This window comes from Callithrix jacchus, chromosome 11 (genome assembly GCF_049354715.1).
Source record: "Callithrix jacchus isolate 240 chromosome 11, calJac240_pri, whole genome shotgun sequence".
Taxonomy (NCBI): Eukaryota; Metazoa; Chordata; class Mammalia; order Primates; family Cebidae; genus Callithrix; species Callithrix jacchus.
This window is the reverse complement of record NC_133512.1, coordinates 69398163-69406291: the sequence shown is the minus strand read 5'-3', so window position 1 is coordinate 69406291 and position 8129 is coordinate 69398163. Positions and strand designations below refer to the sequence as shown.

Sequence of the window (8129 nt, the reverse complement as noted above, 5' to 3'; positions counted from 1 at the left end):
TTGTCTTAGCAAAGAGACTAGTGGCATTTTGCCACTGCCCTATAAATTTGTCAGTGAGTGAGGCCCCCAAAACCACAGTTGAACTTGAGAGGAATGATTTAGAGTATCTGAAAGAAGAAGTTTCTAAGCAGCAATGCACTCAAGAGGTGACTTGGGTGCTGTTAAAGGCATTAGTTCTATAAGGGAAGCAGAGCATTAATGTTTGGAAAATTTGTAGCCTGATAATGCAGTAGAAAAGAAAATTTCATTTTCTGAGGAGAAATCCAAGCTGACTGCAGAAATTTGCATAAGTAATGAAGAGTCAAATGTTAATCCCCAAAACAATAGGGAAAAGGTCTCCAGAGCATGTCAGAGGTCTTCTCGTTAGCCACTGCTATCATAGGTCTGGAGGCCTAGAAAAAAACTGTGGTTTTGGGGACCTCACTCAGGGTCTCCATGCTGGGGGAAGCCTAGGGACTTGGTGTCCTGTGTCCCAGCTGTAATCTTGTGATAATTTTTATTTTCCTTCATTATAAAATGAGAGAGTTACAAAGCTCTTTTGAAAATTAGAAACTGCTAGTATGGTTCCTGGAAAACCAATATAGAGCAGCATTTATTATTTTTCTAGTTGAAGAAAACTGCATGTTCTGAGATCTGGAGGCAGCAATTTCCACAGAAATAGGTGAGATTGAGAGACAATATAGTGAATTACCATGAACAGATCGGTTTGGTTTGAGAATTGTGTGTGTAGAAGAGCAATGTAAGACAAATGCGTATTTAAACAATGGATTCAAATAGAAGTTTTGTTGGCATCTAATTCCAAGGTAACAGATTATGATATGGGCTGGAAGGAGCTAATAGATATTTTTGAGTAAGGGAGAGGCCAAGTAGAAGCAGCATTTTAAGAATAGAAATATACCAGTGCCATATTACATAGGTTGACAGAAAAGAAAATAGAAGTAGGTCGGGCGCAGTGGCTCAAGCCTGTAATCCCAGCACTTTGGGAGGCCGAGGCGAGTGGATCACGAGGACAACAGATCGAGACCATCCTGGTCAACATGGTGAAACCCCGTCTCTACTAAAAATTACAAAAAATTAGCTGGGCATGTTGGCGTGTGCCTGTAATCCCAGCTACTCAGGAGGCTGAGGCAGGAGAATTGCCTGAACCCAGGGGGCGGAGGTTGCGGTGAGCCGAGATCGTGCCATTGCACTCCAGCCTGGGTAACAAGAGCGAAACTCGGTCTCAAAAAAAAAAAAAAAAAAAAAAAGAAAATAGAAGTAAAGAACTAAGCAAGGATCCTATTACAGGTCAGGTGTGCTGGCTCACACATGTAATCCTAGTACTTTGCGAGGCTGAGGTGGGCAGATCACAAGGTCAGGAAATCAAGACCATCCTGGCCAACATGGTGAAACCCCATCTCTACTAAAAGACAAAAATTAACCAGGCCTGGTGGCTCATGCCTGTAGACCCAGCTACTTGGGAGGCTGAGGCAGGGGAATTGCTTGAACCCAGGAGGCAGACGTTGCAGTGAGCTGAGATTGTGCCACTGCACTCTAGCCTGGGTGACAGAGTGAGACTCCATCTTAAAAAAAAATTCTATTACAATATTTAAAACATTAGAAAATAAAGATGAGAATTAGGGTACTGAACTGAACATGGAAAAAATACATAAATAGCAGAAATCTTATCAAGAAAAAGATAATAATAGATGCTTGATGGGAAAACAACATGGAATGAAAATTTGGTGCTGTGAAAGGAACACTATTTTTAAAGTCAGAGAATCTTGCGCTCAAATTCTGTCTTCCCTGGTTTTGTGTCTTTAATGATATACTCAGTTCATCTGTAAAACAAAAGTAATCATGCCAGTGAATTTGCTATAGTATTGCAATATAATAAAATAGTAAGGCATTTGTTTTTATCTAAATTGGGATAGTGTTAATATAAATGAACAAGATTGGGGGTAAAGGAAAACACTTGAAATACAAAATAATAAGGCTAATTTGTTTGATTTGATGTGATGGCAGGATCTCCATAAGAAAACATATAATAGCATTTAAAAATTCATGACTAATACTCAAGGGAGAGACCATTATTTTATTTTAAATGTTTTAGAAGTATGGGGAGAGAATTTGGGGCTGGAGTGACACCAAATTGCGAGGTATATGAATATGTAATACTTTATTTTCAAGTTCAGACCATGACGAACTCTATTTAGATCATGGTAATACTTTTTCTAGCCAGCGGCTGTCACTTTTCCCATTCAGTCTCTATAATATGGCTAAGGATATTTTCCTTTGCCCCATTTAAAAACCTCCATGGTTTGGAGGTTGACATTCTCATCTCTCTGCTATATGAATCTAATAGACCCTTCTTATCGTATGTCTTATCTCATTTCCATTATGTTCTTTTCTCTTCTAGGCAAAATCCCAGGACTTTTGAATTACTTATCGAAACATATTCTTTGTCCTAAAATGTGAAATGTCATCATAAATCTCATGCATTTTCAGGATTTCAGAGTGTATTTATTTTAAAATTGAAAATTTGTGCTGGGTAAAATAGAACATTCCTTCTAGGTGTACAGGAATCTAGCAGTCAGTTACATTTATATTGGTTTATTTGATGACTCAAACAATTTGAGTCAGATGCAAAATAGGTAAGAATCAGATTGACCTTCCTTTGTTTTAGTTTCAAGAAGTAGTGCAAACCCAACCTTTTCCTATGATGGGCAATAATGAACCATTGGGAGAATGCAGAGAAAGTCTTTGTTATCCTCCATGGTGTTTGCTTAGGACATTGCTGCATAATAATTGACTTACTTTTATTTTACCTGAAACTAATTCCTTTTAAGAGAGAGTTACCCTAACATGAAGTGAGTAAAATTATTATTTGCACCATGCTTCCTTACTTTTAAGAGTTTATTTCTTCTCCTCTCTCTTGACACATTCTTTCTTAAAACTCAGAGGCCTCCCAGAACTTCCTTTTTTTTCCCCCTGGGACAGAGTTTCACTCCTATCGCTTAGGCTGGAGTGCAATGGCGCAATCTTGGCTCACTGCAACCTCCTCCTCCCGGGTTCGAGCCATTCTCCTGCCTCAGCCTACGGATTAGCTGGGATTACGGGTGTCCGCCACCACACCTACCTAATTTTTTGTATTTTTAGTAGAGACAGGGTTTCATCATGTTGGCGAGGCTGGTCTTAACCTCCTGACCTCAGGTGGTCCACCTGCCCCAGCCTCTGAAATTGCTGGAATTACAGATATGAACCACTGCACCTGGCAGAACTTCCCATTTTCAAAATACATTTCATCCAAACTCTTCCACTAAACATGACACCATAATTCAGACCTATTCTACCCATAGAAGAGGGAAGTTATCAAAGCTTTCTTAGTAAGCAACATGAGGTGATAGAAAGTCAAACAGAACTTGCTGGGCTTAGGTTTTCTTATCTTCACATGACGATTTCAAAATCAGTTGTCACAAGTGAGTGAACTGGCACATGGCAGTTGATCAAAATTGTATTCTTTCTTGTCCTGTTTGAAAAAGACTTGTTCTGATAGCATCTGCCTAAATAATTAATGATGATTACATCTCCAACACAGTTCTTTATGTTGAGTAGCCTAATGACAGGTTTATTAGACTTTCCCATCAGTATCCTGTTATGGATGCTGTGCCCAGCCACGGAAGACTGGACTTACTCCCCTGGTTGCTAGAATGCTAATAGCAGAGAGCTGTCATTTCTCTCCAGAAATTTCTCTCAGCCAGAAGTGTCTACCTTACCCATGGTCACACACTTCTGTGAGAAATAGCCTACATCCAATGACTGATGCCTCAAATTTGGATAAATCTGAAGGTCCAGGGATGAGCCTTCAGATTTATCCAAATAGAACTCCCTGTAGAGTTGGCTGAGACTTTGTTACTACTGCACTGTAGCCCATTTGTAGCTTCTCTGTGCATAATTCTGCTAGTCATTTTCCCAATAGGTGTTGACCTGTTAGCCTATTTTAGAGTCAGCTTCCCAGAGAACCATATCAGAAGCATACATTAAGCCAAGTATGTCCAAAGCAGGCAACCACCACCATCACCACTACCACCTCCAGCAAACCTGTTCACACCTCATTTATGGGTTAAATAGTATTATCTTTGACTCAATTGCCCAGTGTATCCTATTCACTCTCACTTCATTGCCACATTCAAGAAAACAGTCTTGCGATTTTGAACTCTACAATTTCTCTCTAACCTATGGCTCATTCCCATTCATATTTCTACTGCTTTTGTTCAGACACTTAGTTCATCCCTGACTTACTATAGTAACATATTGACTGGTTTCATATTTTTCTTATAGTTCCTGTTCAATATGTTTCAACTATATTACTACAGATTCACATAGATTATTTAGCACACAGTGATTTCACTGAGGCTCACATGAACACACTTGTGATTTAAAATCATTTTGAGGACAGAAGATTATTAGATTGTCTGTTCAGAGGATCACCATTTCCTCCACACACACAAAAATTAAGATATTGAGAAATATAAACTTTTAAATAACCTTAGAGAAGTTTCCCAATGAGTGTTGTACTCCCAGAAACCAAGGTCATTTGTGTTGTTATTATTCTTTCCACTTTGCAGTGAATGGGTTGAAGATCACTTTCTAAAAGCGGGTCTTGTTAAAAATTAGAGAAGAAGACCATAAGGACTTAGTAGCATGCAAAGGATATGGAAAGAAGGACACCAAATTGGAGCAATTTGGAAGAAGAATAAACTGGTGTCACAATTGACAACAGTGAATGTCCAGTTTACTGAGAATTGGCCTTCCTACCACTCATTTTCTTCTGAAACTGATTGATCTTATTTATTGTTACACTCTTCTCATCATCTTCCTTCACTATGATACTCCTTGAGTGTCCTTGGAGAAAAATACATCTATGGTTTTGCTTGCATTGAGAGTTTTCCAAGTAACTCCCAAGTAAAGAATAATATAAGTTAACTGCACCTGTTCAGACACATGCCCTGGGGGAGTCACACACAAACACACACATATACGCAGTCATTCACTCAGGCTGCCAGGTCGAAAGCTTGCTTGACTTGGCTATTCAATTCAACAAGCAATGGCAGCTATTGACCTCATATTACATATTGCATTATCCTGTTCTTGCATAACTTCTAGTCTCTATTCAGGTCACTGTCCCAAAGCTTCTTGCAGGGTTGACTGAGGACTTAGAATTCTCTGTAAGTATGCTGTTGTGACACTATTAGGAAATTCTAATACCACACTCCCTCTCTAGTCATACCAAGCATCTTCGCCTCACAGACAGACATTTTACTCTGCACTCTAGGATACTGCAAAAACTGTTCCTATGCCTTGTACTTCCTTGCTGCCTTAAATTCCTCCAATTTGGACAGCTCTTTCTAATCTTTCAAGTGGCAACTTTGACTTCTTATTCTCTTAAAATAAAAATTTAAAACACTCTCTACTACCCTAGACTATTTCACATATTCTCTTAGGTTTTCCCCTAAAACTCTTGGCTTACCTTGCTAATAACATTCATTAATACATAAAACTGAGTAATTTAATTTTCAACTCTTCAAACTTAGGCTCCAAAAGGACTAGAATGTTAATTATTATTCACCATTGTAGTGGTAAGTCTTGACATAATCCCTGACATATCAGAGGAGATTCAAAATTTGTTAATGAATGAGTGTTTTCTGTGTTGGAATGAGTATTCTTTTTATTCTCTTGAAAAAATAAAATTGTTGCTTTGAATGTGGTTAAACATAGTTCTAAGATATGAACATTATGTTTTTGGAATGTTTTTCTCTTGAAATTATGGATTTAATAGAATCATATGGCTCTGCATCTGTCAAACTAAAACAAGTTGTACTTGTATTAACAAACAATGCCAAAACTCAGTGACTTGAAATAATGATTTAGTTCTTGCTCACTGGTATAGTCTAAATATTTATTTACCCCAAAATTTATATGTTGAAACCTAATCCCCAAAGCCAAGAGTATTTGGAGTTGGAAACTTGGGAGGTATTTAGATCATGAGGGTGGAGTGTTCATGAATGGCCTTAGTGCCCTTACAAAAGAGGCTCCGGAGTGATTCTTTGCCTCTATTACGAGGTGAAGACACAGCAAGAAGGGATCTTTTAAGAGGAATTGGCCTTACCAGACACCAAATCCACCAGTTCCTCGATCTTGAGGTCCCCAGCTTTCAGAACTGTGAGGATTAAATGTTTGTTATTTATGAATCTACCAGTTTTTGGTATTTGTTATAGCAACTAGAATGGATTAAGACACATTATACGTGAATCCAATTACATGGAGAGTATTCATAGAATGAGGAGCACAGAATGCTGATGATAGAGTTTTGGGGAATATTTAAAAAGCAAATTAATTATCTGTATTTAATGTAATTACATGATAATAATCATTTATGTCAGTTTCTGCTGCACAGGAATGCATTTATATACAGTTATGTGAACAAAAGTAAATAATTGGGTGTTTCAGAATATTTAGATTTCCAAGCTATTACCATTAATGCAATTTTTCTACAAAACTAAGTAATTTCTATTTTGCATTAGTTAACTCTTTTCTCAAAAGAAGTGATTATTTAAATTTTCAGTGATCATCTAGAATAAACTCATATGAAAGGATATTGTCTTTTAATGCGTATGCATTAGTGAAAATGGAAGTCTTTCTCACAGCAGACTTTGATGACAGTTTGTAAATTGTTTGCAAGTTACTATATTTCTGTCAGGTTTTATTTTTTTAGATTAATCCCAGTCAAATTCTACGACCTCATTTTTTTGAAACGTTTTGTTATACCAGTTATTCCAGATATTTGTGGAATTGTTGTCTTCCTAACTGATATGCTAGTATTCTCTAGACTATTTTTCACAAGTACAGAGAAAGTCTTACTTTCAATATTTTATTGTTAATGCTTTTTACTACTGAGAATGCAGTTTATGTCATGGTGTTAAATGACAATATAAATCACCTCCTACTATTGCTCAATTTTTTTTTAGTTTAGTCATTGACTTTCTTCTTCTGTAGGTGATATTCCCAAATCAGGACCGATTCTGCTAATGAGCAGAATAGGCAGATTGACACATGTCTGATAGAATTTAAGTGATTTCAGATTTCTCCACACATTCATCCCCGTGTCTCACATTCCTTTTTAAAAATTAGCTATTTTGGCATTTTTATAAAGTTAACTCATTAAATAAATTTGTTTATTTGGTTTCTCTATGTTGTTGGTTTGTCTATGTTGTTTCCCCGTTTGTTTGTGTATGTTTGTCTATGTTGTTCCCCGTTTTCACTTTTCATTTCTCAGAATTTTAAAGAACAGTGTCAAATTGTTGAGCAATTTTAAAACTGTAAATAGAACGAAAAGGAAGAGAGAGGCTTCAGTCACAGGCCAAAAACTTAGCACAGCTGAATTCAATCACTGTCTTACTTGTTTCATAGGAATTACTACTCAAGGGACAATCAGAAAGGGTCAAGGAAAGCTATTTTTTCTTCCCACGATTTGAAAATACATCTTCTTTCGTATGAAGAAAAGGATGTGGTGTGTGTGTGTGTGTGTGTGTGTGTGTGTGTGTGTGTGTTTATACACACATATATGTATAAGATAAAAGGTAAATGGTGGTAAAGTCACTCTATTCCATTAAAATTATTGCCACACTGCTTGGGCAAGATTGTATGTCTCCTGAATTGACCTGAGGAGTGTCTTCCCAAGTAGAGTGATTCTATTTTTTAAAACCTGGCACACCACGGCCTTCAATAAGTCTTATTAGAGTAATGGATGGATATATGAATTGATGAGAATACTTGAAACATTATATGATTGTTAAAGAGATTTCTAAAAGCAAATCACAGAAAATCTGTTTCCTTGAGTGGTTTTAAAGATTTAAAATTGATTTCCCAATAAATGGGTGGTTCAAAATATTCAGATAAATTCACAAGATTGTTGTGAGTAATCAAGAAGGTAATAATTAATAAAATTAAACAATAAGCAACAAAAATAAATATTTTTAAAGTAATAAATGTTTTAATATAGGTTAACAAAGTATTTCTCTGGGAAAGAAACAAGGTGCTCAATGAATGAACTACCCTTAAAAAAGGTGTTTTCCAAGAGCCTCTCTACA

At 36.8% G+C, this 8129-nt stretch overlaps 1 protein-coding gene across 1 annotated transcript in view; it reads left to right on the top strand.

Moving 5' to 3' along the window:
* Nucleotides 1-6090: 6090 nt before the first annotated feature.
* The window catches only part of CD36 (CD36 molecule (CD36 blood group)), a 126899-nt gene continuing 124860 nt past the window's right edge, over nt 6091-8129 (top strand). The window contains exon 1 of the mRNA XM_035253984.3: nt 6091-6201. The gene's annotated coding sequence lies outside the window, so the exon portion shown is untranslated. The remainder of the gene's footprint in view (nt 6202-8129) is intronic.